Source organism: Sciurus vulgaris (genome assembly GCF_902686455.1).
Source record: "Sciurus vulgaris genome assembly, chromosome: 4".
In the NCBI taxonomy this organism is placed as follows: domain Eukaryota; kingdom Metazoa; phylum Chordata; class Mammalia; order Rodentia; family Sciuridae; genus Sciurus; species Sciurus vulgaris.
Window position 1 is genome coordinate 8,038,554 of NC_136464.1, and position 27,381 is coordinate 8,065,934.

A 27,381-nucleotide genomic window follows, 5' to 3' on the forward strand; every position below is an offset into this window, starting at 1 on the left:
GGACTGCTCCTTCCTGTCAGTCTCCAGAGTGTGACTCTCCCTGGAGGGGTGTGCAGGTCGCCTCTGTGAGGAGAGTGATTGGCTCCAGGAAAAGACCTCCCAGTTGCCAGCTGTTCTAGGTCCCCCAAGGAAAGGGTAGGAACAGGTGACCTCATAGTCCCAAAGCCCTTGGGCATGGCAGTGCCCCACTCCTGACCCAGTGGCAGCCCGGCAGTCCGTCCAACAAGTAAAGAGGAAGACAGAGACAAACACATTCTGGAGAGAGAAGAGGCGGCAGAGAAAACTTAAAAAGAGAACTGTAGCAATATGAGAGAATTGTAGTGTTTTTGAAAGAAAGCAGGATGCTTAAAGAAAGGGAACGTGTAACAAAAAGAACGCCAAGAGATAGAAAATAGACTAGCACACTTAAAAAAAAATCAATGAAGAAGTGAGAAGAAACTAGAAAAATAGGAAAGGGACAAAGGAAGGAAAAAGAGGTGAGAATCAGAAGACAAGGTCTGATATCTGCAGGATTCTGGAAAGAGAGAGAGAAGAAAATGGAGAGATGGTCAGATTCTTAGGTCCAGCTCTTCATGACCTGCCTCCCACCCGGAGCCTCTCACCCTTCCCATGTCCCCACCCCTGGCAACCCTGACCTGGCTCAGCAGACCAGCGAGATGAACAGGCAGGGGACACCTTGCTGCTTCCTAAGAAAGTGCCACCCAGGGCTTGCTGCGATGGGAAGGCCTTTTGGGGGAGGGGAGGGCCCTTTGGGGGAACACTGAGGAATCAAATGCAGACATCAGAAGCAAGGTGCCGTGCCTAGGAGGACGGTGGGGGCAGAGAATCCACTCTGCTCTGGAATCGAGACTCGGGATCCTGGAATTACTGTACAGAACACAGCACAGGTGTTGTAGGCCTGGCCAGGTAAATGAAGGCCCCAGCAGCTGCATCGGAAAGGGAGGGAGAGGAAGGGGGCCTTTCAGGGGTGTTTCTTAGCAGGAAGTCACCCTGAAACATGCAGCCGCAGCCCATGGAGTAACTCAAGTTCTTGTCGTTCTGTACTGCTCTCTCCCTTAACTTTGAAGAGATCTTTTGGTTCTTTTTATACTGCTTGAATTTGCTTCTAATGAGCATGTTTTCTTAAAACAACAACAAAAAAGTCATTATTCTTAAAACACTTCTTTTGAGCTTTCTCCATCTGGTTTGCTTCATTAAAGAGAGACACGGAGAGAGGAGGAGGAAGAATCTCTGAGAGGCCCCTCTCCCTTAGCATCCCCAGGGCAAGAAAGCAGCAGAGGGTGTCGGTCTGGAGCCTGGAAGTGGGAGGGGGCTCCCGTTTTCTGCCGAGGGGCTCTGCAGGCACCCAAATCTCAGAGAAAGGTTGGGCAGGGGGCCCTTCGCCTGGAGCCCTGACTGCCATTGTGGGGGTGCCTTTGACTGTCTTGTGCTCTGCAGAGGTGGAACCTCAGGTGGTACTCAGCCAGCGCTGAGCTCCTGTGCTAGCCTAGGTGGCCAGGTGGCTCACCTGGGGGACAACCAAAGGAAAGGGTCAACCAAACCCTTTCAGGGGGACATTGCTAGGGCCACTGTTCCTCCTGCTTACCAAGTTCCTCTTCAGTGGGCTCTCTCCCTCTCTAGGAACAGGGGTGTGGTTTGGGGGTCAAACTCTCCCAGATCAGTAACCTGCCAGCTGCCCTTCCTTTCTCCAGGCTACCTGTGTCCTCTCAAGCCAGCGTTTAGGCAGAGAGAAAGCAAGGTGAGCAGCGGAGGAGGAGGGTGGGAAGGCTCCCCTCCTGATGGATGGCTCGTGTAAGCTTGGACAAACCAGCACCTGCCCTGGGCCTCAGTCTCCCATCCGAGACATGGAGCCGAGCCCTACCTTTCTGGGTTGTGGGAGAATCAGCTGAGATGATTCATGTGGAGTTTCTCTGGTAGATAGTGGCAGAGATGTCCTGAGGAGACTGGGGGTTCCCTGGGTGTGTAGTACATACCTGGTTCTGGTTCTATACCTTCCAGAAGCCCAAATTTTCACTTGCCTTTGACGTTCATGATCTAGCCTGTGATTTTATGCTAAATGCCCCTTTTGCTAGTTTGGTGGTACCTGTGTGTGTGTGTGTGTGGGGGGGGTCCGTTACTTGCAACTGCAACTCCCAGATTGGTGACATGGGTGTGCAGAGGTGGGGCAGGAGAATACCTTCTGGGGCCTGGTGGAAGGAGCAAGCTGAGCATGCTGAGGTTATTGCAATTTACTTGGAGCACGAACACTAGAAGGGGTAGTGTCAGCCCGGCAGAGGGCCAGCTGGGGCCAGGCTTGGAGCCCTACGTGCTGGCAAGATGCCAGCTGTGGGGCCTGGCACACAGTAGGTGATCACGGTAGGCGCTACCACCTCCCTGCAGCCTGGGCCCCGTGAACCCCTCCCCTGGCTCCCTGAGAGCAGTCTCCTCTGTAAGTGGCCATGTTGAACTAGATGACCTCCAGGTCCTTTTCAACCCAAGAAACTGTGTCTCCTGGGACTCAGTGACAGGCTTAGCATATGCAATATATACAGCGCCCATGTCCAGGCATTCAGACGCCCTCCAGTCCCTGGGGAGGCTCCATCTCGTCTCTCATTCTTGTTCCCATTTTATGGATGAGAAAAGTCACCTGCCCAGCAACGAATGGCAGAGACACTGCAACCTGGAATTTCTAGCCCCCCATTTCTTGCATTTAATCATTATATTCATGCTTGTTTGTCACATGCTTAGGTAGCAATTCTTTTTTTCCTCCAACTGATGTGGGTAATCAAATACCGAAGGGAAGAACCGTGGACCCGTAGGGGAATGACAGGCAGAAAGGACAGGTCCAGTAATAAGGGCTGTGTCAGGGAGATATGCCAGAGTCCTGGCCTCTTAATTGAGAAAGTGTTTGGAAAACGCCCGCTTTGTGCCTAATGGGCTGCTGGGCAGCTGGCTTATTGAAGGGCCGGCTAGGAAACATTCCCCAGCGCAGCCCCCTGCCCTGCCCATCCCTTTGATTTCTCTGTGTGAGTCTGCATTTAATCTGCATAACAAAATGCCTCCGTTGTGGTCTGTTCCTCATTTAAAGTAAGAAAAGCCCAGGATTTAGAAACCCAGTATAGAACAAAAGGCCTTGTAATTTAGCAATTTCACAAAAAAGGAGGAGGAGGAGGAGGAGGAGGAAAAAGAAAGAAAGAGAAAGAGCCCTGTCTTCTTTGCTGTTCTGGGTGCGGCCCACCAGCTGCCCCACGTGTCATCACCCCCGCCCCAGCCTTGCTGGCCGGCACTCTCGGGTGGGTGTGTGCTGCGGGGACACAGGTGTCTGACCTCCCGTACTGAAGACCTTTCTGGGGAATCTTAATCATCTGCAGAGTGAAAGAACGGCGCTCTGTCCTGAATCTCCCTGATTATGTGGTGCATCGCCTCTCCAGGAAGCTCTCTCTGACGGTGCATCGCCTCTGCTGAGGGTCAAGCATTCTGCTGTCTCCAGAGAGGGTGCTGTCTGCAGCAAGATAGGCTCTGCGCTCATCAGGCGATTGACGGCACCCTCGCTTGGCTCTTTCGGCCCCAGGAATGTTGCTTTGTATCATGATGATCTCGCTGGCCAGTCCAAGGCCTGCTTGTTGTTCACACAGGACAGTGCTTATTGACCCTGCCACACCAGGCCCTTCCCAGGAGGGTCACACAGGTTGAATCGGCATGACTTGTCAGCTTGGGGTGCAAAGGAGAGGGTGGTTTTGGCCTGGGAAGGACTGGGCTGGGGATGAGAGGTGTGGGGTGTGGCGGGAGGGAGGGGACAGTGAACATTCTTGGACAGTCTGCCATCTTTCCTCCTTTGCCTCTTGTTTCCCAGGTCACCCTAGTTTTTTTTTTTTTTTTTTTTTTTTTTTTGCGGTGCTGGGGATTGAACACAGGGCCTTGTGCTTCTACCCACTGAGCTATCTCCCCAGCCCCACCCTGGCTTTTTGTTCTGCCCACCTGCCAAAGGGCCCTGGCCTATTGCCTCTGGTTTCCTTCTGCACTTCCGACCTGCTGAGAAGAACACAATTTACTCTGCTGGGGTAGGGAGGCTTTTGTGACCCTTACACAGACCAGATCCCAGAACTCAGGGAGATAAGAATAATTCTTCTTAATCCTACAATCTCTAAGAACAGGTTCAGATTAGAACCAGTCAGCTGGGTCAAGCCTAGAGTTGTCATGCCAGTGGGGACTTGAAAGTCTGATGTCATCTGGCTGTCAAAAGTCAACAGGTAGCTGTGGTGCATGCCCGTAACCCCAGTGACTTGGGAGGCTGAAGCAGGAGGATCACAGGTTGGAGGCCAGCTTCGGCAACTCAGTGAGGCTCTCAATAACTTAGTAAGCAAGACTGTCTCAAAAAAAAATTTTTTTTTTAAAGGGCTGGGCATGTAGCTCAGTGGTAAGCACCCCTAGTTTCAATCCCCAGTACAAAAAAAAAAAAAAAAATCAAGAGGTGGATCTGTGCCAGACTCTCAGAAACTTCCCTGGGACTCCTAATCTCAAACTGGAGGGCATGCGAGGTGTGCTGAACCTCTTAGAGAGTCTTAGGGAGGACTCGCTCTCTCCCTTGAGAGTGTTCTTTCCCCTTTTCCTATCTTTCTAATACCCTCATCCTGATACTCAGAAGGCCCTCGGTGATGGGGTTGTGCCCTGCATCGTCCTGGGAACACCTCTAAAGCTGTGCAGGGCACAACCGGAAGCACCGAGCAGGATGACCCTGTCCCATGAACCAAAGAGCCTCATTCCTAGGATAATGGGAAGCCTTCCACAGGTTTTCAGCAGGAGAGTGACGTGGTTATAAACGTGGGTTAAGAACGGTCGCACTGGCCGTGGGTAGAGGTGGGCGGAGGAAAGAAAGGAGGCAGGAAAAGCAGCCAGGAGGAAGCCATGGACGTGGAGGCGAGAGTGGCCGGGTCACCTGGGCTGTGCAGGGAGTGGGCAGGAGGGCTGGGGAAGGGGCGGGGAGTCTGCAGACTTCAGGGCCACTCAGTGCCAGTGCCCAGAAGGCAGAAAATGCCTGAGCTGCACACACACCTTCATGAACAGCACGGAGCGCGGAAAGCTGGCTTCCATTGGCCATTGTCTATGTCTCAGAGGCTTCCCAGGAGCTTCCTCCCTCTCCGTTTCAATGATGCTTGAGAACTTGCTTTGCTCACTGGAGATAATGTGCACACACTTCTGAATCTCTTCCGTGCTAATATTCAATACCTTTCTCTTCTATGACTCAAAGAAATATTCTTGACTCCTACCACCCACTCACCAGCTTGGCCCTGGAGAAGCAGGCAAGCTCAGTGCTTGAGATGGAAAAACCTTGGGCTGCCCGTCTACAGGACCCTGTGTGCCTGCAGCCCCTCCCCATTGTGTGCCCAGGCTGGGGCCCCGGCTGGGCCTGCACCTCCAGCAGAGTTTGGCAGTCTGATCCCCAAGCTTCCCACCTCCCACGGCACCCTCACACGCACAGGGACCAGCCCCTCCCCTCCTTTTCCTCTCCCAAGGCTGCCCTGAGAAATACCCCTCCTCTACTTGTTCGGGAGCTCGCAATGAGCAAGGACTTGCGTGGTAAGGTCACAGGATTTCTTGAAGTTGCTCTTCAAGTTTTCTTTAAATTACTGTTAAGGTAGATAAGGAAATAACCTGTAGCAGATGACTTGTAAAAAACATCAGATGAGAATAGATAGCACTGAGAGGAGCTAATTGGGGAAATACATCAAGAAAGGATTATTGGGACTAACTCTGGACGGGGTCCACCGAGGTCAGGGTACAGCTGGGAGTTTTTGGAAGGGAGGTTTCTTTATAACACAGGTGTACTGAGGCAGCTTCTGAGGGGTCATTGACCCCAATGCCCATATTAACAGGAATGATTTGTAGATGAAGACCCCTGAATAGGGTGGCCACCATGACAGTTCCAGAGAGGACCAATGAGGGTCAAAACTCCCCTGCCCGACATGGAAGAGGAGTTGCACTCCTGATGGGTGAAGAAGGCGGACCCCAGTTCTCAAGGCAGACGCCCATCAGCAATAGACCCGGAGACAACACTGTTTCCTTGGTCATTCTCTGCTTAACCAAGTCCTCTTGATTGGCTTTTCCTGTCTGATTTTCAATTTTCCGACTGTTTATAAAGATCAGATACGTTTGTATTCTTTTCATGTGAGTTAAAATGTTGTGCACATCTTTGACATTAGAGTCATTGAATTTTCTTTCTTCTTTTCTCCAATATATCTGGTTGCAAATAGTACTCAAACATTTTTGAATTAGAGCATTTTAAATAGAAACAAACACTAGTTTCACTGATGGCAAATTTTCTTTTGTGAGACCACAAGAACCCCACTCTCCTGTGACATACTGATAATCACAGTGTAAAGCAGAGAGAAGAGTGTGGAATCCCTAGTGCCATTCACTAGGGGGTGAGGCAGAGAGGGAGGATAGGCAGGAAGAGAGGGCCCAGTGAGAGTGAGGAGGACGACCAGGCGCACGGCTTAGAATCACAAGTCCAGTGGAGGAGTGGCCGAAGAACTGGGAAGCCGTTCAGATGGAACCAGGCAGGGTGGGAAGTCTGTGAGCTGGTGTGGGCCAGCCGCTTTAACAGCAGAAGACAGGCAAGGGATGGCTCCAGAGCAGGTCACTTCTTGCTTAGGGAGCTCCACCGAGTCACTTGGCAGCCAGGGTCCTTCCTTCCGTCTCCATGCTGTCTGTGTCTATCAGCATGAAGGGAAATGGCTGGAGGAGAACATGGGGAGACCTTCAGATCAGGCCTGGAATATCTTCTGGTTCTTAAACAACTTCATCCAGGTACATTGTGCATATAAAATTTACCCATTTTGGGTGTACAATTCAGTGATTTTTGTTAGCTTCATCAAGGGTATAACCATTGCCATAAATCAGTTTTAGAAGGTTTTTATACCCAGCAGTGAGGTCCCTTGTGCCTGTTTCCTGTTAAGCTCTGGTCTTACCCTGTGGACAGCTACGGTTCTCCTTCCGTCTCTGTGGATTTGTTGTTGTTTTTGTTGTTCTGGTATTGGGGACAGAACCCAGAGCCTCACCATGTTAGGCACACTCTACCACAGAGCTGCGGCCCCAGCCCAGATGTGCCCTTCTCCATCCTTGAACTTGAATGGAACCACACAGTATGTGTTCTCTTGTGTTTGGTGTTCTTTCACTTAGCATCGTGTTTTGTTTTTTGGTCAGAAGACTTCTTTTTTATGGCCAAAGTGCATTCCACTGCATGGGTAGCCCCTGTGCCTTTGCTTCTGCTCCCTTCTATTGGCTGGGATGCAAGTCACATGGTCAAAGCAGCCGCAAGGGAAGTTGGGAGGTGCAGTGTACATGCCCATAGGAATGGAGCCTACGGGTTAGCACTCCTCCTGCCCAATTACCCCATAAAACTCTACAAATACACAGATGCCTTACATGAGGGGCCTGTGTGTGTACATTGCAGAGTCCAGGTCTGAGCTGGCTCCATGAGCAACCGAAAGTGTGTGGGAGAAGGAGGGGAGGGGCACAAGCCATACATGGAAGATCAGAGCAACTTGAGGACATTGATGTGGCTCCTGCCCTGCTCTCCCAGAGCTGTGGACTTCCACAGAAGGGGTAGTGAAGAGCTTACCCAGGTCCTTGGGGGCCAGAAGATCCTATTGACATGTGGGCTACAATTAATGGACTGCTTTGAAATACTGCGAGCAGCTCGGGGAGGGCCCTCCCAGGGCATAAAGGTGTCTCGGGGCTCTCAGGACCCCAGTGGGCAGCACATGGTGGACGACTCTCAGCTGTCCGTGCAGCTGGATCTCCAGAGCTCAAAGTCCAGAAGCATCATTTTTAGAAAGAAAACATTGCCTCCCCTAGCATTCTCAGAGTCGCCATCAAAGGGGCAAATGACCTCCAGAAAAAAACTGTGGTCTTTGTAGGAGAGGAAAAGAATCGCACTCCTGGCCTTGCCCGAGGCCGAGGCTGGACCAGAGTGCAGGGCGAGGAGGCAGCGGAGGAGCCTCGGGAGTTATTTGAGGACACATTGTGCTCCCTTTGATTCTCAGCAATGTTTTTTGCTTAACCATTTTAATCATTTGGCAGAAACAGGGAGGTGAGCTCTCAGGGCCAGAGAATTCCATCGCTTGGAATAACAGGCTGAGCTGCCCACGCTGACCTGTGACTGGCTGACTTCTCTGGGACAGCTGGGGCCCACACCTGCTCAGGATGCCGGAGAGTAGCCAAGCATCTTAATGGGGGCAAGAAGTGATGTTGCTTTTCCCCTTTGGAAATAGACTATTGGAAGTGCAGCCAGAATTCTGTCCACCATCCGGAGGGCAAAGGGATTATAGAAAATTGCACAAATAACTTCAAGGAGCTGCTCTTTACCCTGTCCAGAAAGTCCATCCAAGGGTAAAGTGTCTATTTGGGGAGAGTCAAGAGGAAAGAGAGTAAGAAGAACATTTTGCTGAATGTTGCAGCCATTTCTTAGAAGAACAGTCAGTTTCCCAGTTCATGAAGAGTGGAGGGGTTTCATGTGAAGGTTCCATATCTGGCTCAGACCCCACAGAGAAGCCAGTGACTGTGTCCGGGGCTGGCAGTAGCACTTGGGTCTTCTGGTTCGTGGAGACTGGCCAGATCTTGTGCAGACCCTGAGAGCCTGTGAGAGACCCGTTTGCCTCTCTACCAGAAAAACAGGTGCAGACAGGTGTTTAGGAGGTATCTGCTCTGGGCCAGGCACTGCTCAACATGGTTCATGTGTTCCCAGGTGACCCCCACAGCTTGCCAGGTACACACCATTGTTGCTCTGTTGGTGGACCAAGGAAATTGAGTTCAGCACCCCCATGAGGCCACACAGCAGCAATAGGAAGAGCTGGGACTCAGACCACAGTTGACCTCCCACACAAGCCCAGGATCTTTGCACAACCCCACCCCCAACCTTGACAGAGTTCCTGGCACTTTAACCTTGCAGGGGTGGCACATCCTTTCTCCAGCTGTGAGCAGGATAGGATGGCCTCGGGCAGAAACAGCAGCTGCTGACCATGGCTGTGGGCTCTTTAATTCGAATGCCTTGAGGACCTGCTGGTCTCTGCTCTGGAAGCAGACACAGCTGCTCCGAGAGCCCATTGCTCCATGCCTCTTCCATCTGGGGAGAGCACCAGGAGCGTGGGGTCCCTCCAGGCCAAGGTGGGCTGTGTTTCTCTGTGCAGGTGGGTTCATCTTGTGACAGTCTCACGTGTTGCGGTCTCAGCACTGGCCCTCCGCCCTCCAGGCTGTCAGCGGCCTCCCAGCACCCTGGCTGCAGCCAGTTGGTGAGCTGGCGGCCGACTGCACTGCTGGCAGGCATGCTTTTATGACCCTGTTTGTTATTTTTCAGACCAAACCTCATCACTCTGTACTTCGGGGCTGAAACGCGGCCCTCTGCGGGGCCCACTGGGGCTTCTAGCCTTCCCGCAGCCTGCTGGCCACCCGAATCTTCGCCTCTTGCTCACCCATGTCCTGCACAAACAGAAATGTCCCCTCTGAGATTTTCAAGTCCTGATAGTCTTACCATTGTGGTGGCTGTTTGTGACCATATGTTTTGCAATTTTGCACTAATGTGCACATCCAAATGCTTTGTCCTGCTGCCCAATAAAAGGCTACTATTCTTAAATCATGACTATCATAAAGAGTGAACACACATCACGTTTATATAATTCAACTTTTAATGAAGAAACCATTAGTATGTTACAACCAGTTCAAAGGAAAATTCAAAGATCACAGCTCTAGAGGTAAGCAGCAATGGGGTGACAGATTCAGAATCAGATGCCAAGCTGATCAGTTCCCACCAGGCACTTGGCAACTCCCTCAGCAACTCGGGCGGAGGGAGACCACTTGCCCATCTACAGACAAGAATCCGGTGCAGGAATAAGTTTTCTACAACTTACAGAATTGTCAAATCACTCAGAGGCAGGAAAGGAGAAGGCCCTGGGAGAATCTGAGACCCTGGAGGGCTGCATGAGGCAGGACACCTAATACTTTTCTATTTCAAATCCTTATGGTTCCTCCTGATTCTCTCTTATGGGTCCAGGTGTGTTTTCCTGTGAGTAAAAGTGCCCAATGATTCTAGGTTATTCTCTCATCCTCAGATGGGGCTCAGAGAGGGCAGGTGGCCCGTCCCAGGTAAGGGAAAGAACCAGTCTCCTGGCCCCAGGCTCTGGCTCTTTCCCAAGGCAGCCTGAGGCAGAAGACAGGCAAGAACCAGTGGGGGCCACAGGCTACAGCCTGCTGCAAATGTGGGGGTGTTAATTTTTCATTCACACAAGTTTTACATTTTACTCCCTCTTCAATCTAGGTTGGGCTAAACATAAAAACAATGTTTTAAATTGGCATGGGTCGAATGGTGTCCTCAGAAATGTGTGTTGGGGTCCTAATCGCAAGTATCTCAGAATGTGACCTTATTTGAAATAGGGCTGTTGCAGTATAATTAGTTAAATTTACATGATGTCATCAGGAGTAGGGCGGGTCCTTGATCCAATACGATTAGTCTCCTTCCAAGAAGAGAAGCAGTCACAGAGAGAAGGCCAGGTGATAGAGTGGAGCTCGAAGGGCAGCCCTGCCAGCCCAGCAGGGGCAGGGAAACCGGCAGCCACCAGAGGCTGGAGGAGACTTGGAGTGACCACAGTCCTGCCGACAGCCTCCTTTTGGACTGGTAGACCCAAGAACTATGGGATGGCAAATCTCAGTGTTTTAGCTCCCCAGTCGTCCATAGCATGTTGTCGTGGCCATGCAAAGAAACGGATACCGTCACCCCAAGAGAAGGGATGCTCCCGGAAGAAGCATCAGCTTTGTCCTATGGCTTTGAGGACCCCCACAGTTGTGCCCACCAGTGTGGGAATCTTGCTCTAACCCATGACCCCCTTCAAAAGCCCACCATTGCTTTAAATGCCAGTGGGCAAATGGGGAAAGCTTTGGAGAGATGTGGACGCCTGACAGGTAGAAGTCCTTGGAAATGAGGAAGGAGACTGGCCTTCCGCTGTAGCTGTGATCAACACGAGGAGGTGGGTGGAAAGTGGTGGATGATTTTCAGCTTGGAAGCCACCTCACCAGGCAGGACTCGCCACAAACATCAGGACCAGGGCCTGTCAATCATGGGGTGGGTCCAAGAAGAGGCACAAGGACAAGTGTGGATGGCATCTCCCAAGGAAGGAGGGGCTTTAGGCTGTGGTCCTGGCATCCTCCCTGCACTGAAGGGGGGCTGGGTTCACGCGGTGAGCCGGGTGCAGACAGCAGGGGAGAGCTTGTGATCTTGCTGTGGAGGTACGCAGGGGGATTTGGACCAGTCTAGCGGGGATTCTGGGTCTGGGACTGCAGGGTCTCCATGGTGAGGCAGGACCATCAAACACCCCAGTCTTCTAAGTCCCCTCCTGGTCCCACGAGCTGCAGCCTGTGGATGCGCCCTGCTACCCCTGTCTGTGTGGAAGGGAAGAATGTCCTGGTCCCAGCCCTGCCACTTCCAGGGCTCTCACAGAGAGCTGGCCACCTGGCTCCCAGACATGGGCTGGCTCCCATCAGCCACCCTGGGAGCAGCCCGTCTCTGGACAGGAGTGTTCCTCGCCTCTCGTGTCTGTGCCAGTCAGCATGCCCGGCCTGTCAGTGACTGACAAAGGCCCTGAGACGGGCGCTGCGCCCTGCAGAGCTCACCGCTCCCCACCTCTGACCCAGGCTCTGTGCTGGGCACTTCACCAGCTAAGGCTCGTTGCAGTCCCAAAGAGCCTGAGCGTCAGGGAGCAGTTTGCCTTCCCCCCACTTTTAAGATGAAGAAACTGAGGCTCAGCTCAATACTGGCTCATGGCTACCCAGCAGGTCAGCAGCAGAGACAGCATTAGAATCCATGTCTGTCTGACTCCAAAGCTGGCTCCTTCCACGTCACCTCACCAAGAGCCACCAGTGAGACGTCCAGAGGACACACAGGAGAGAGACCTTCTGCACCCACCTAGCCCCACCTGCTGGGCCCCTCCTGCACCATTTTTCCAGTTTGACTTAGATGTGAGAGCCATTTCCAGGCCTCGGAAGCAGGCCCAGGTAGGAATCATCACCATGGCAACCCCGGCTTCCAGCGGCCACGTTGCTTCAGAAAAAAAATGAACCTAGGTTCCCAGCGCTTAGTGCTCTGTGAGGCTGAGGGGCAGTTTAATTGGCACTGTTAGCAATTGGCTCAGTGGACACGTTCTGGGCTTTGTGTCCCTGACGTGGTGTCCAGGATACCAGGAAACACCATGCCTTTGCCCCAAGAGGAGAGGGAGGAAGAGTCTGGCTATGTTCTTTGCATGAGCTGATCAGAGGGGTTGGCGGAACTGCAGCCTGGCTGGGCTATAAACCACCTGGGTTGTGTCCCTTTTGTGTCCCCAGATCATCCACATTCCCCCAAAGAGAGGGTCGCCTGGACCTTCAGATGAGGGTTGCCTCCCTGCCATCACCCACTCCATGTTGAGGACCTAGCCCCTCCCAGGTCTCTCTAGTGCCCGCAGTAGACCAGAGAACCCAGGGTGAGCCTCTCATGGCTAGAAAGTGGCTGTGCAGACATAGCTGGCCTGCCGCCAAGTTACCATTCCCCTTTTCCTCCTGCTGAAGGCATCCATCATGGTGACGCTCTCCCGCTTGCCAAGTGCATCCTTTCCCAGGATCCCTTGCAGTTTCAGGTGGCTATGTGACAGAGAGTTGGCCAATGAGATATGACAGGGCATCTCCTGGGAGACTTCTGGGAAGAAAGTTTCTTTCTTTCTTTCTTTCTTTCTTTCTTTCTTTCTTTCTTTCTTTCTTTCTTTCTTTTTCTTTCTTTCTTTTTTTTAATTCCCTTCCTAGAGAAAGGAAAGAGACCCAGGGGAGACCCTCTTCCTTCTCTTAGGGATCAGGCATGCTTTTTGTAGGTATCTTGTAACCCAGTGAATCGGGCACTGGCCGAGCACCCTGATACAGCCAAGCTCAAACCTCCCTGCACCTACCCTCCTGGGGACCGCTTGCTCTGTGACATAGGAGCTGTCCTACTGCCAGGGCCTTGCTGCTTCCAGTATGATCCCAGCTGCGGGTCACCAGGAGCCCAAGAGAAGCATGACTCCAGACCCTCCCCACACCTGTTCAGCCATGTCATACTGGGTGTGATAAAGGCCACCAAGGGATCATGCTCACCAGAAAGTGTGAGCAAAGGGAAACTGACCACCAAGAAGAGAGAAAGCGAGAGGGGAGAGAGAAATACGACCTCTCAAAAGAACCGCCTTTCGGGAAATCTGTTTTCTTGGAGGCATGTTTGTGCTCATGCATCTGAGCCAGGAGCAATGGGATCGGAGCACTTTTCCAAAGAAAGAGGAAGCTTGCCACCCTCCACGAGCCCTCGCAGCACCCAGCTGGCCAAGCAGATGTTGGAGTTTCTTACAGGACCACAGTTCACGGCTCTGGGACACAGGGAACATGGGCGTCTGGATTGCATCTTCCTCCTCTTCTCTGAAGTCTGGCCTTTACGTTTAGGAAGATCAAAAACTTGCCCTGAAAAATAGAATTCTGCCTGAATCTTTCTTGTTTAAAAGTTTGTTTCCCTCCTCAGATTAGTGATAGTGTGCTCACGAGAGAGGACTGCTGAGAATTTCAGCTTGCCGGCGTCATCAGGAAGTTTTTGAGAAGTGAGCAAGGATCCATCTTGAGCAAGGATCTTTGATTCTGGAAGTGAACAAAGAGAGAGATTCCAGGGGAAACAGAATTTTATGTCGTTGATGAAGTTGAAAGCTGGTGTGCCTGTCAGGAGTCTGGGGGGCGGTCTCAGGGCTGCAGGACGCCAGGGAGGTTGCTCGGTGTCACTGCCCTGCCTGCAGTCGCCGGCTTTCCTCCTCCAGGCCTGAGGCTCTGAATGGGGTTGTGGCTCCCTGAGGCCCCGCAGGTAAGAGGTGGGGCAGGGCTAGAACCCAGGTCCAGGTCTCTTTCTCCACTGTTTACGTCACGGGAACTTTGGGGTCACCTGTACTCATCCTAATTTTATCAGGAAGCCTGGGAACTAGAGAGGGGGACATGGCAGTGTGCTCAGAATTTGCAAAGCCATTGACCTCTCTGAGCCTCAGCTTCCTCATCCAATTGGGATGGGGATAGGGAAAGCCAGCCTTGAACGCCGGTCCTCCCAGCAGGGGGAAGGGGAGCGTAGAGACACACGGGAGGAAGCCAGGGGCAGGAGGAGACTCAGGACAGTGGGAGGTGGCCGTGGAACCAGGACCACAGGGCCGGGAGGGGATGTGGAAAAGGAAATGCTGTGTGGGTGAGAAGGAGCAGGGAGCGTTTTAAAGAAACTTAGTGCTGTGTGACACCTGGGTCCCCTTCCTTTCCACAGCCCGCTGGCTGCCTTCCCATCTGCTCGGGTGCGTCACCGTGTGAGGCAGAGCTCCAGGTGTCCTCTTTTTCTTGAGAGACATGCAAAATAGGAGCGATATCTCCTCCATGTGGCTGTGGCCCAGAGACTGAACCTCTACCCCAGCCTGACCCACCCACACTGCAGGAAACTGGTCTGCAGCCCAGAAGAGCCACAGACACTTCTGGAATCTTCTGAGTAATCGCTGAGCTCCTGATTCATCCACCACTTTGTTACCAAATGATCTTGAGGAGACAGGAAAGCATAATGCTTTACCATATGGTCCCTCCTGCCCTGACTGCCTGGTGGCTTAGGGAGACTATTTACAGTCCCTGAGCCTTGGTTTCCTCATCTATGAGATGGGGATGAAGACGCTGACCTCACAGCCTTGTTTTAATAATGGATACAAGGTGCAGCGTCTGACCCTGGTAGCATTTCAGTGACGATGATGGTGATGGTGGTGATGATAATGTGATGATGATCATGGTGACGACAATGGTGGTGATGATAGTGATGATAATGGTGGTGATGATGGTGGTAATGATGACGAAGATAATGGTGATGATGGTGATGGTCATGACGGTGATGGTGAAGACGATGATGATGGTGATGGTGGTGTGGAGATGATCATGAGCATGACGGTGGTGACGATGGTGGTGGTGACGATGGTGCTCCTCTGGCTGGATCTTTGCTGTCTCTCACTGACACCAAACCTTATCTTGGCTCTTTTCCCTCCCAACACGCAGACCTGAGTTCTTACCCCTATGTAACTTGTATGTGATACCCAAGCTGAGAGATTGCCCACAGACGAGGTAGGAGCAGGTAGGGCACGGGATAGGGGCCAGGAGACCCATTTGCATCCTGCTGAAGTTGTCAAGCCCCCACCCCCATGCATACTTTCCCCAGAGTTTGTATGAGCAGCTTCAAGCCATCAGAGGTGAGGTTCCAAAAGACAGATGCTCAGTCATGTGTCCTGCATCCTGTGAGCTGGCAGAGGCAGGTACCACGTGGTTTTTGAGGCTCTCCCTGGCAGACCCCCCTGAGAGGGTTTTGCCTGGAGCTGGCCCCTCACTTCCTGTTCCCAATCACAGTGTAGCTCTCTCTGCTCGAGCCCCCTGACATCTGAAAATGCCACCAGCTCAAGTCCTTATTCATTTAAAGTGCAACCCTCCCCGGGGTGGGCCCCAGCGGAGGTAGGCTTTCCGTGAGTCCTCTGTGCGCCCTCCGTGGACTAGAGCCTTAATAGCTAAAGATTAACAGGATCGAGTGCTCAATGCACGGGGCCCCGTGACAGGCCAGTTAGCTCATCGTCTCATGCCACACCCTGCTTCCCTAACAGGAGAGACAGCAGACATCAGTTAAGTAACCAGAGCTGGGGAGACCAGAGACCAGAATGCCTGGGAGCTTCCGCCTGGCTCCGCCTGCCTTACGCTCTTGCCTCAGGACAGCCTCAGCCGCTTCTTCTAACTGTAGGCGGTGAGTTCCAGCTTGCCGCAGCCCAACAGAATGTGAAGTCCGAGTGTCGAGATCAAGGAGAACCTGGAATAGATGTCCTCCAAGGGGACACACAGTCGCCCCCTCTGCACGGAGCTGGCTCTGAGCAGGAGGTGATGCATAGCAGAAACCAGACGCTGGAAGAAAGGAAGAGCGGCCAGCACTTGCCCTCCATGTGGGCAGGGACGGCGGGAAGAAGGGCCTCCTGCAGGAGAGCAAGGGTGTCCCACGCCTGCTTCTGTTCTCCCCAACAGGCCAGCTGGAGAGCAGCCTCGCTGTTCTGTGGCAGGATGCCACCCTTCTCTTGGTGCTCTGAGGGACCAAAAGTGTCTCCCCTAGATTCACATCCAACAGGAGCCTGTGACTAAGGCTTTGTGTAGAACTAGGGTCTTTGCAGATGTAATCGAGCTAAGATGAGGTTAAACCAAATCCAATGTGACTGGCGTGCTTAGGAGAAGAGGGGACCCTCCCTGGATGTTCCTGAGTGACTGACCTTGGTCTTCAGCCCATCAGAGCCCAAAGCCCCCACCACAGACCTTGCTTCTGCTGTGGCTCAAGTGCTCCAGGGAAACATGGACACTCTGACCAGATCAGACATTCCACAGGTTTAGAGATGACCACCCAGGGGTCAAGGGCAAAGGCCAGTCCTCTCTGGGTAAGGTCAACACTTTACAGCATAGTAAGTACCTGAGTACATACGACACATATGTAAGTACCTGAGTACATACGACACATAGTAAGTACCTGAGTACATATGACACATAGTAAGTACCTGAGTACATCCGAACTGTGTACACAAACGACATTTTCACTCACATACCCTGACGTATACACCCACATATCAGCACACATATATCAACATACACGTGTACATATGTGTACTCAGATCGGCACATAGCTATGTCCCTAGGAACAGACATGTCTACGCACATACATCAGGAATGTGAAGTGTCGTGTGTTCTGGGTCCAAGGAGCTGTCATTGAAAAAAATCCCCCTCCCTCCAGTCCTGTCCCTTTTTCCTCTACTGATTAGGGAATGAAGGGCTGCGTCTCTCACCTCCCCAGTCCTCCCTCAGGTGTCTCTGTCCCATCTCCAGGACCCCTTTGGTTGAGGAACCTCAGTAATTCATTCACCTTGCTGGGGTCACCAGTGGTCTAGTTGTCCCATGGACGTGGCTAGCCTCAAAGCACGGGCACTTCCAGGTTGGGAGGCTCTTGCCCGTGTAGCCCTGAGCCCTGGAGAGGACCATGTGTGAGCTGTGCTGTGCTGAGACGCTGGCCGCTCATTTTCTGGAGCCACGAAGGGCCTGTGATAATTGAGCATCAACTCTCCCGGAAATGCCACGGTGGCCTGTTTGGGGAGCGTCCTTTCAGTGGCTGGTTGGAGCTGCTCGTTGGACGCCGTCCTCCTGCTTTTACGGTAACAGAGAAATTAAAAGCACATGGTAGCTTTCAGGCAAGTTTGAATTTTCAGACCCTGACTCCCTAGCCGGAGGTCTGCGCATCTAGCCAGACTGCTTCTGGGCTCGGGGGTGGGTGCGCTTCAGGGTTCCCGGGGAAGTGGACGCCAGGGCAGCTTTGAGGTAGAGTCTGGAGTGGGGCTGGAGCGCCCAGGACCCCGTGGGGCACCAGCATTCACCTGACCTCTCCTTGGGCCTGGCTGCTGGCAGGCGGAGGGCCACTGCCTTTGGAATGTGTCAGGCCCCAGGTAAACTCAGGGGAGCCGCGGGCTGCAGGAAGCCCAGCGCCCCAGCATTTGTCTGCGGTGGACCACATTTCAGACTGCTCCTGGAGCAAAGCACAGGCCAGCCTGTGGGGTCAGTGGGAGGCTGAGGGGCAGGTCTGGGACTGCCCCACAGGTCCTCTGGTGCTCTTGGGCACAGTTTCCCAAGAAAGCTGGCAAAGCCATCCTGGTATTCAGCCTCAGGTCTGCCTTTCCTGTGGGTGGCATTTGCTAGGAATGAGCAGGAGGCCCCAGGGTGGTAGCTGTGTGCAAGCGGGAACCCGGCTCCTCAGAGGAGAGGGGCTTCTTAGGAGCACAGCCAAGGTGGTGCTGGGCGGCCCTGCGTGGAGCCAGGCATGGGTGTTGGTTGAGTCTGCTTCAGCAGGGCTTCTGCCTGGAGGGAAGTGTGACCTGCGGTCAGGGCTGAGTGTCCCCAGACTTCTACTCCTTTCTGGTGATTATGGGTGGGGTCTTCCTGCAGGGCAGGGCACTCAGGGGAAGGCCTGGTGATGTAGGGTGCTCCTTGCCCTGGTGCACGCTGCCCTGCTTGTGCTCGGGGCTGTTACCAAAGCAGTTGATCTTGGACAAGTGGGTCACTTGCAGGTGCCATTTTACACTGAGCACCCGTAGATCCGAAGGGAGGCGAAACAGCAACTCCACATGGCAAGCGAGTCTTCCTCCAGGAAGGCCTCCCAGCTCTCCCCTCCTCACCCTGCTGTTGGCTGGGACCTTGGTTTGCCTGGTCTCTAGATTCATACATTGTTTAGCAACCTCGCTTTTATCAGTGGTCCCAGGGACTCTCACCCACAAAGCTATCAATGGGACCCACCAGGAAGTCCCCAATTCCCATGGGCCAGCAGTACCCCAGTTCCTGGACCTTCCAGAACCCACCCTCCCTGACCCTGCACTCCAGACACCAGCTCCTCAGGTCCCCTCCCACCAGCCCCTTGGGCTTGCACTCTGGGTCCGGCCTGTCCTTGCACTGCCTGCTCCCCTGTCACTGCCGACAGCCCCTTATCTGCCAGGAATCAAGATGTCTTCTGGCCCTGAGCCTGCTGGCTTCTCCGGGGTTCCCAGTCCAGCATGAGGAGCACGCACGGGCTACCTGTAGGAGGCCCCCATTCCAGGCAGGGCTACAGGCAGCCACCCAGGCTGCTCTGGGCAGCCCCACATCCCGGTCACTACTGTCATACAACAGACCCCAAACCCAGAGGCATAAAGCAATTTTATATGCTCATAGTCTGTGGACTAGAAACCCGGAGGAAGCCTGTGGCTGGCTGGCTCCTCTTTTGTAGGTTCAGGAAGACTTGAAGGCTCGGGCTCATAGGCCATGGCTTGAGCATCTGTGGCATCTCAGCCTGGCATCTGAGACTGGCTGGTGTCTGGGACCTCTAAGTGGGCACATCTCGGTGTCACTTCTCTGTGTGGCGGCCTGGTTACTTCACAGTTTGTTGGCTGGCGTCCAGTCACGAGTGTCCCCAGAGAGCAGAGCTGCACTTTTTGACTTCATCTCAGAAGTCACACAGGGACATTTCCACCCTGCTTTGTAACAGGATCAAGGGGAGTGGACAGAGATGCTACCATCAGATGGAACAATGTCAGGACTGTGCTATCAGAAGAGCTGTTGAGGTCATATGCATTGATTTTTTTTTTCTGCTTTGTAGAAATATAATTTAATTGCAGTCATTTAAAACCCATATTTAAAATATGGATTATATCTGGAAAATACAATCCACTGCCCCAGAGGCCACCAGACTGTCTGCCCTGGCTACCTTCACAGAGGTGCTGGAGCGATCAGGGAGCAACAGTCCAGATGGACTGGCCGAGTGTCTACAGACCATCTCTGGGGTGAATGCAAGCTCTCTGGTGACCACTGGTTCCTCACCCCAGAAACCAGTCCACAATTGTGAATCTGTGGACAAGGCAGCCTTGCCGGAGCAGTGGCAGGTGTACATCCAGCCCTGCAGCCAGGAAAGTAGCGCCCACCTGCCCTTCTGGGCACTGCAGATCCTGAGTGGACAAGAATGGGCGCATCCGGTGCCTTCCACTGTCCCTGGGGGTACTCCTGGAGAACCTTCCTGAGAACATTGGTCAGCAGGGCTGACCATCTCACTATCAGGGGCTGGGAACTAAAGCCACGAGATGCTGGATGAAGTCGGGGATGGGACTCATTTACATTCACCCAGGGGTAAAATCTGTGTGCAGTGACTCTGTGAAAAGTCACATTAAGAGTGACAAGAGCGTGGAGTGTGGTGAAAATCATTAATGGCTGTCAAGGGCCAACCAACCAGGGACTAGAGGAACCCAAAAACCACACAGAGCAGAGACGCCACAACCAACAGGCTTGTCCTGTATCCCGACCTGCCCACATTAGCTGTGTGACTCTGGGACGGGTGCCTCACCTTCCTGCGACTCAGTCTGCTCCTCTGCAGAGGGGGAGTATCTGTACCTGTAGGTCGTAGGGACGGGTACACGCTCGATGGCATGTGAGTGTTTAGAACCGTGCCTGCACATGGGTGTCTGCTCCCCTGATTGTGCGTAAGAAGAGGCCGACTGCATTCCCACCATGGCCCTGGAGCCCGGTGCTGTTATCACGCCTACGTTAAGGCTGGGAACGTTTTGCTGGTCTAGTGTCATAAGAAGGTGGAGCACAATAAACCTTCAGAGGAGGAGCCTCAGGGGCCTCGAGGGAGGTGAGGAGAGAAGACAGATGTCTTTTCTGAGAACGGAGCCACCTTTGCAGGGCCCAGGGGTGACTGGAGCTTGGGTACACGCGGAGGGTCCTATGGAAAAATCCGTAGCTGGGCTTCTATCATGTGCCAGGCCCTCTGCCAAGTCTGAGAATACAAGGAGTAGGTCTGTCCCTTCTCTGAGAGGCTCTGTCGGTTAGGGCCCATATGACCTGGACACCCAGAAAACCAAATAGCAGTGACTGAAGGAAGTAAAGTGTTCTCTTTCACAAAACTGCAAGTCTGTAGCCAGGCAGTATGGGGCTGGGGCAGCAGGGGACTACCTGGTTTTACTTTCTCTCTTTCATACCATCTTAAATGATGACTTTAGTCCCCATGGGGGCAATTTGGCTGCAGCACTTCAAGAGATCACATTCATGTTCCAGGCAGGAAGAAAGAAGAAGAGCAAAGACCAAAAACAAAAGAGAGTCAGGGTAGCTGGGTCTCTGCCCTTTTTAAGAAAGTTCTAGCAAAGCTAGACTGGTATTTATGGATGGTTTAATGGAAAGAAGACCCAGGAAGGTGAATAGTTTCAAAGGGACCCACTGCCATTTTGTCCACTGCCTCTGGCAAAACCAGTGTTCTCTAAGACCTAAAGGAGACAAGATGTGTGGGAGGGAGCTGGAGGGGTCTGTTACGGGAGTTCAGGTCAAGGGGGACAGATGGACATGTGAGCAGATGATTCCAGCAAGCTGTGTTAGGTGCCATTGCAGAGGGATGTCCAGGACCCTGGGAAGTCAGCAAGACCCACCAGGGAGGACCAGGGGGAGGAGGCCATGTCTGAGGTGAGTCTAAGGACAGCAGGAGCTAGAAGAGGCAGAGGAGTAGGGAGGAGAGACTGGCATCCCCACCGCAAGACAGGGGCGCTGGAAGATGGGGTTTTTCCCAGTTCTTCTCTGTCCCTTGGGGTGGTGTTCGCCAGTTGGCCAATGGAAAGTGGTGGCCATGGCACAGGCACGTCCAGTTTGCCCTCTGGCCGTCTTGTGATTCGCCCTGCAGGGATAGCGTCTCTACAGGGCAGGGCTTAATGGCTGTATCTCCAGGGCCCTTCCAGGCCTAAATCCTGCTAAAGTTGTAAACATTAATGCACACATGCATTACTGGAATTTCACAGAGAAGCAATGCAAACAGAACTGTTTTGCCTAATGTGTAATCTTGGAGCCTAATTTTTACTGTGAAGTTATTGCCATGTGCTAGGATTATGTCTGGAAGCTCCATGGGTTTGTTCAATGTGATACCTTTAGTTTGGGGAGTTTTGACATGTAGTAGACTGTCAACAGATATTTGTTGAATGAATGAGCGAGTGAGTGGTTTTTACTGTTGAATGGGAGCTAGACAGGCCACTGGAAGACCACACAGTATGTGCTGGGTGGGGGGCGGTGCAGAGTACTGGGCTTAACTCCTCATACCCCTGCCAGGCATGGAGATGCCAATCACCTTGGATGTGTGCAACTTACCAATATTTTGGCATAGGCATAAGACTTCCAAGAGGATGTTTACAAATTAGAGTGTTTTTAGAATTTATGCATTTCAATTAAACTTGCTCCACTATGTGAAATTGTTGCTGGAGCTGCTATCCCTCCCTATACACTAATTAGCAATCAAGCTGCCAATGTGTTCCGCGGATTCAGCGAAGGCTGACAAAGATGATCTTTGATTCACTGGAAAACAAAATTAATAAGTGTGTGTGATTCTTTCTAATAATCCCCACGGCTTAATGAGGCCTGGAAATTTGCCACAGAGCTAGGCAAGCATACCAGCCTGCCTTCTCTGGACTTTCTTGCTTGCTTGCTTGCTTTTTTAAAGTGATGCTGTTTTGCAATGTTAGAGATTACATCTAGCTGAAAAAAATTATTATTCAGGAGGTCTTTCCCTGAGCCTCCCCCTGGCCCTCAGGTGCAAGGGAAAGGCACCAGATCCAGGGCTTCAATTTTGTGGGGGCCACATCTGGCTCCACCTTCCGTGGGAGGTGGGCTTTTGAGGGCAGGACCCTGCCCAGCCAGGCTTGAGGGGGCCATCCTTGGGCACAATACTGAGCTGCAGAGAGCAGGTGCTCATCTGTAGGGTGCTGAATGGGGACATCGGGAATTTCGTGGGAACCAGAATCCCACCAGACTTTAATACAATTGGTCAAATTTACAGAAAAGTTGAATCCTCTAGGGTTGACATTTTGCCACATTCGATCTGTCTTCCTCTGTATGTCTGTGAGCATATATAATGAATATATGTATATTACTAGATATCGTGATGTATATACATATATAAAATATGCATATATTTTTAGATATATAGACATGCCCACATAAATCATTTGAAAGTAAGTTGTGACTATCATGACACTTCACCCTCAAATCCTAATCCTTCAGCACATATTTCTCAGGAACAAAAACATTTTCTTAGTGTGACATAATAAAAATGTCTGCATACTTGGTCTCTGTCTCTGGTTTCTGGCATAGAACTCCTAATCCCTTGGAATTCCCAGAGGATGGGTGTCTTTTGCGCTAATGAGAAGTGTCTTGGGCTCCTGGACAGCTCCAGAATGGGGTCTAGTCTCGAGAAAGAACCATCCATGGTCAGAAGCCTGGCACTTTCTGGCTCCTCCCCACCCTCCTAGAGGGGAGGGGCTGGAGATTGGATAGGCCACGTACAATGCCCACAGTGCTAATGAGATCCAGGTAGCCTCTGGGTTGGTGGAAACATCCTTGTGCTGGGATGGTGGTTGTCCCCTACTTCACTGGGACAGAAGCTCCTGCACAGGAGACCCTTCCAGGCCTCAGTCAGTGACCCTCTTCCTCTGGCTATTCATCTGTCCTTTATCATGTCACTTATAATAAACCAGTAAACATAAGTCTCCCTGAGGTCTTTGAGTCATTATGCAAATTGTTGAACTCGAGGAGGGGGGTCCTAGGAACCCTCTCTTTGTGGCCATGCCAGGGACCCACTAAGTAGGCCACCGGCCTCTGAAGTTGAGGCAGTCCTGCAGAGGCAAGCCCTTCACCCATCAACTCCACCATCACTGACCTGCAGGCAGCTGGGAGATCTGGAGAACCAGCTGCTGTCAGAAGTGAGGGCGTGAGAGCCAGCAGAGAAAAGAGGGCTTTATGTTCTTCCTTTTCCTTTAAACCGCCATAATACTGTTATTACCCTTGCAGAGTGAACCATTTGAACTGTAAAATGTCCACCTTGTGTTCTCACGCCTCCCCATCCTAGGACCGTGTTTCATGCCAGTTTCTTAAAACACAGGATCTGCTCCAGGCACAGGCACTGCAGCTGGTGGTCATGTCCCGATCCTTTTGAGTCTAGAATGGCCCCTCCATTTTTCTTTTCCACGACCGTGACCCCCTGAAGTGTGCAGAGCAGCTGTCTTTTGGAATGTCCCTCAGCCTGGATTCTTGTCTCCAGACATTGCCCAACAGGTTTGCCATTGGCTTGTCTTATGCTGTCCTTGCCCCTCTTTTGTGTGGTCCCCTGTAGTTCCTGTGAGCTGGGCTTTAGGCCTAGAGGTTTGATTTTGGTTCTTTGGTGGGTACTTCCCTGGCAAGGTTTATGGGGACATGGTGTTCCGTGGCATTGTTCTCTGCCTCAGGTGGTGGTCTCATGATTTGGAGGAGTAAACCATGAGATATGTCCATGCTGAGCCCACACATCCCTTTGCAATGACCTTGGGATGTGTCTTGGGATGACAATTTGGCACCTGTGAACATCCTGTTTCCCAGCATTTTGTCACCCACTGATGATTCTGGCCTGACTCAATCATTATATTAGGGTAGCAAAATGGAGCCCTCCCTCTGTTCCTTCTGCATGGTCACTAGTGACATTTCATGAGGAGGGCCTTCCTGTTCCATCCCCTCTCTCACCTCTCCCAGTCTCCTTTCCTTTGGGGAATTTAATCTCAATTCTCAGAAGTGCTGGGAGATGCAATGATCCAAAGTGCACTTCGTGAACTGCCACGTCCCCTGTCTGCAAACTGGGAAGACTAACCGCGATTCAAGTGGCAGCGGCTATTGGGTGAGGCCCACTGGAACCCAACTCTGTGTTGCTCAAATGAAGGAATGAGCAAGCAAGTCCCTAAAACAGAGGCTCAGGAAGGAAAGCAAGGCATTATAAAAAGATCAAACCTGGACTATAGCCACAAAAGAAGTTTCACTTTTTTCAAATCTTTCAAAATCTTAAAACATGTGTGTTCTGTCCTTATTCTCATAGGTTCTGCTGGGCTCAGTGGTCACACCTATAGTTAAGACAGCTGGACCCACCTCTTGCTTCTTTAGAAACTACTATCTGTGCAGTTTCTCACATAGCTAGATAATGGTTCTCCACCATTTTTGAGGCAGGGTGCATTTGGCAGTGTCTGGAGACATAAGTGTTTGTCAGAACCATGAGCATGGGTGCTACGGGTCCCTGTGATTAGAGGCCAGGGATGCTGCCAAATGCCCTACAAGGCACTGGATTTCCCTGCAATAAGGAAATGCCTACCCAAGTAGATCAATAGTGAAATTTCTTAATTTCCTTGAGAAATCCTGAAACAGAATAAGAAACATTCTTAAAGGCAGAGGATTCAAGGGACTGTGCAGGGAAGGACTGGGAGAGGAAGAAAAGAGCAGAGGGAGGGATCAGACATTATACACCAGTTTGTAGACCTCAACTGCCCCACCCCCACCCTGCTCCTGGAAGGCCTCTAAGTCAGGAATGTGCTCTCCTGCCCACAGCTGGAAGCTGCCAGGGAAGAAAACTGCCACGTCTCCTGGGATTCTTTTAGCCTCCTGGTTGTCTGCCTCTCTCTCCTCCACTTTCCACACCACCCTGCAGGTCCCCTGAATTATTGGGCATTCAGGACATTTTCATCCGTGTCTCCTTTATCCTGTCCCCAGTGTGCGGCCTGAACTCATGAACCTCTGAGAGTGCTCTTCACACATGATGTCTTGGGTGGTGGCTGCCACTTGTCCTGGTCTCCTGCACAGAGTGTTCCTTAAGCTTTTGGTCTGCTTCTGTCATTTGAGGCTAGCAGGTTTTTTTTTTTTCTGTCCTTTGCAGTTGATGACATTATTAATGGTGGGGTGGTGGTGACTGCTGGCATCTTGGAGGATGAGACCTTTTTCTCTATGTAAACAGAGTTGAGAACTGTCAGGCAGGCTAAATGTGTAATGTGTAATGATTTTGAACTTTAGGTTTTGTTTTTCTAAATTCCAATTATCTCAGATAATTGGAACTTCAAGAAAATGAATGAAAGCTGAAATAATTGGCCACTTTCTTCATCTGGTGAGCACTCTCTCTCACACCCCTGTCCTCTCTACACAGAAATCTTCAATCTTAAGCATGCTATTTTTTGTACTAAAATTCAGAGAGTTACTCTACCCTTTCCCCCAACTAACCAATACATTTAGAAGTACTTTTTTTTCTTTTCTTTTTTGTGGTGCTAGGGATTGAACCCAGCGCTTTGTGCATGCGAGACAAGCACTCTACCAACTGAGCTAGATCCCCAGCCCTAGAAGTACTTTTTTAATGTTATAAAATAGTGGATTATCCATTGAAATTTTAGAAAATATAAGAAATGAAGAGAAAAATTGCTGATAGTTCTCTAACTAAAACAAGTCACAAATGACACTTCATTTCTTCATTTCACTTTCATCTTGCTTTTCCTCTCTGAATAGAATTTTTGGACATAACTGCAATCATACTGTCTTAAATTTGGAATCACGGTTTTTTAAAAACATTAGGTTATAGGAATTTTTCAGAGTTATTGCATCCTCTCAGGAAAATAATTTTTTTAATTTTTAAATTTATGTACCACAGGTGATAAATTTTCTTTGTCTTCCTTTATCTGAGTGTATCTTAATTTCACCTTCATTCCTGAAGATTATTTTTGTTAGATAAAGGATTCTTGGCTCTGAGAACTTTAAAAATAATTTTCAACTGTCTTCTGGTCTCCATGGTTTCTGGTGAGAAATCTGCCGTCATGCAAATCATGGCTTCCGATGCCGAAAGCCTCCTCTTTCTCTGACAGTTGCAAGATTTTCCCTTCGTCTTTGGCTTTCAGCAGTTTGAGTGTGATAACTTGGCATGGGTTTTCTCTGACTTTATTTTACTTAAGATTTGCTGAGTTTTTTGAATTTGTAAATTTATGTCTCTTGCTAAATTCAGGAGAAGTTTAAAGATATTTATTCAAATGTCTTCTGCATCCTACTTCTTGTGGGTCTCCTGTGGCATCAATATTAGACTTTTGCCATGATTTCACAGGAACTTGGGTCTAATTTTTTTCCAATATTTTTTTCTGTCTATTTTTGGATAATTTCTATTGACCTATCTTAAAACTAACTGACTCCTTCCTTTTTCATCTCCATTCTGTTATTGGCCCTAGTTAGTGATTTCTTTGAAAACATTCTATTATAATTTTCAGTTTTAAAATTTCCACTTGGTCCTTTTTATTGTTTCTATTTCTTTGGTGAGAACTTTTAACTTTCTATTTGTTTCAAGAGTGTTCACCCTTACGTTTTGCATCTCATACTGGGGGTGGACCCCGGAGCCATAGACATGCTAGGCAGGTGCTCTACCACTGAGCCTCACAGACTACCACCACTTACTTATGAAATAGAATGTCAAACCTATGTCAAACCCTTTGATAATTCAAACATCTGGGTCATCTTTTATTTGGCATGCATTGATTTATCTTTCCCCTTGGGTATTTTTTGTCTGTAGTTTCTGTATGTTGAGTAATTTTGGATCTTATCTGGAATATTTTGAATATTTATGGGATTCTGGGTGCTGTTAAAGTCCTCTGGTGAGTGTTGATTTCTTTGCTATGTTTTGTTTTAGCAGGCAATTGCCCTGATCAGGGTTAGACAGAAGTCCCACACTCAACTTCTGCTGCTGTCACTATGTTAACCTTATTTACAAAAGCTTCAAGGTGCTATTTGGATATGTCTTGTGTACACACCACACAGGATCTAGGCTGGGATGGGGGTCACACTGAAGTCAAGTTCTGCAGCCTGGTGTATTTCGCTTTGTTTGTTCCATATACACACAGTACAGGGACTAGCCTTCAAGCACAAAGGTAAGACCCTCTTTCTCTAGCTTCCTGCTCTTCTAGATTCTTCCATTCTTTCCAGTCCTTG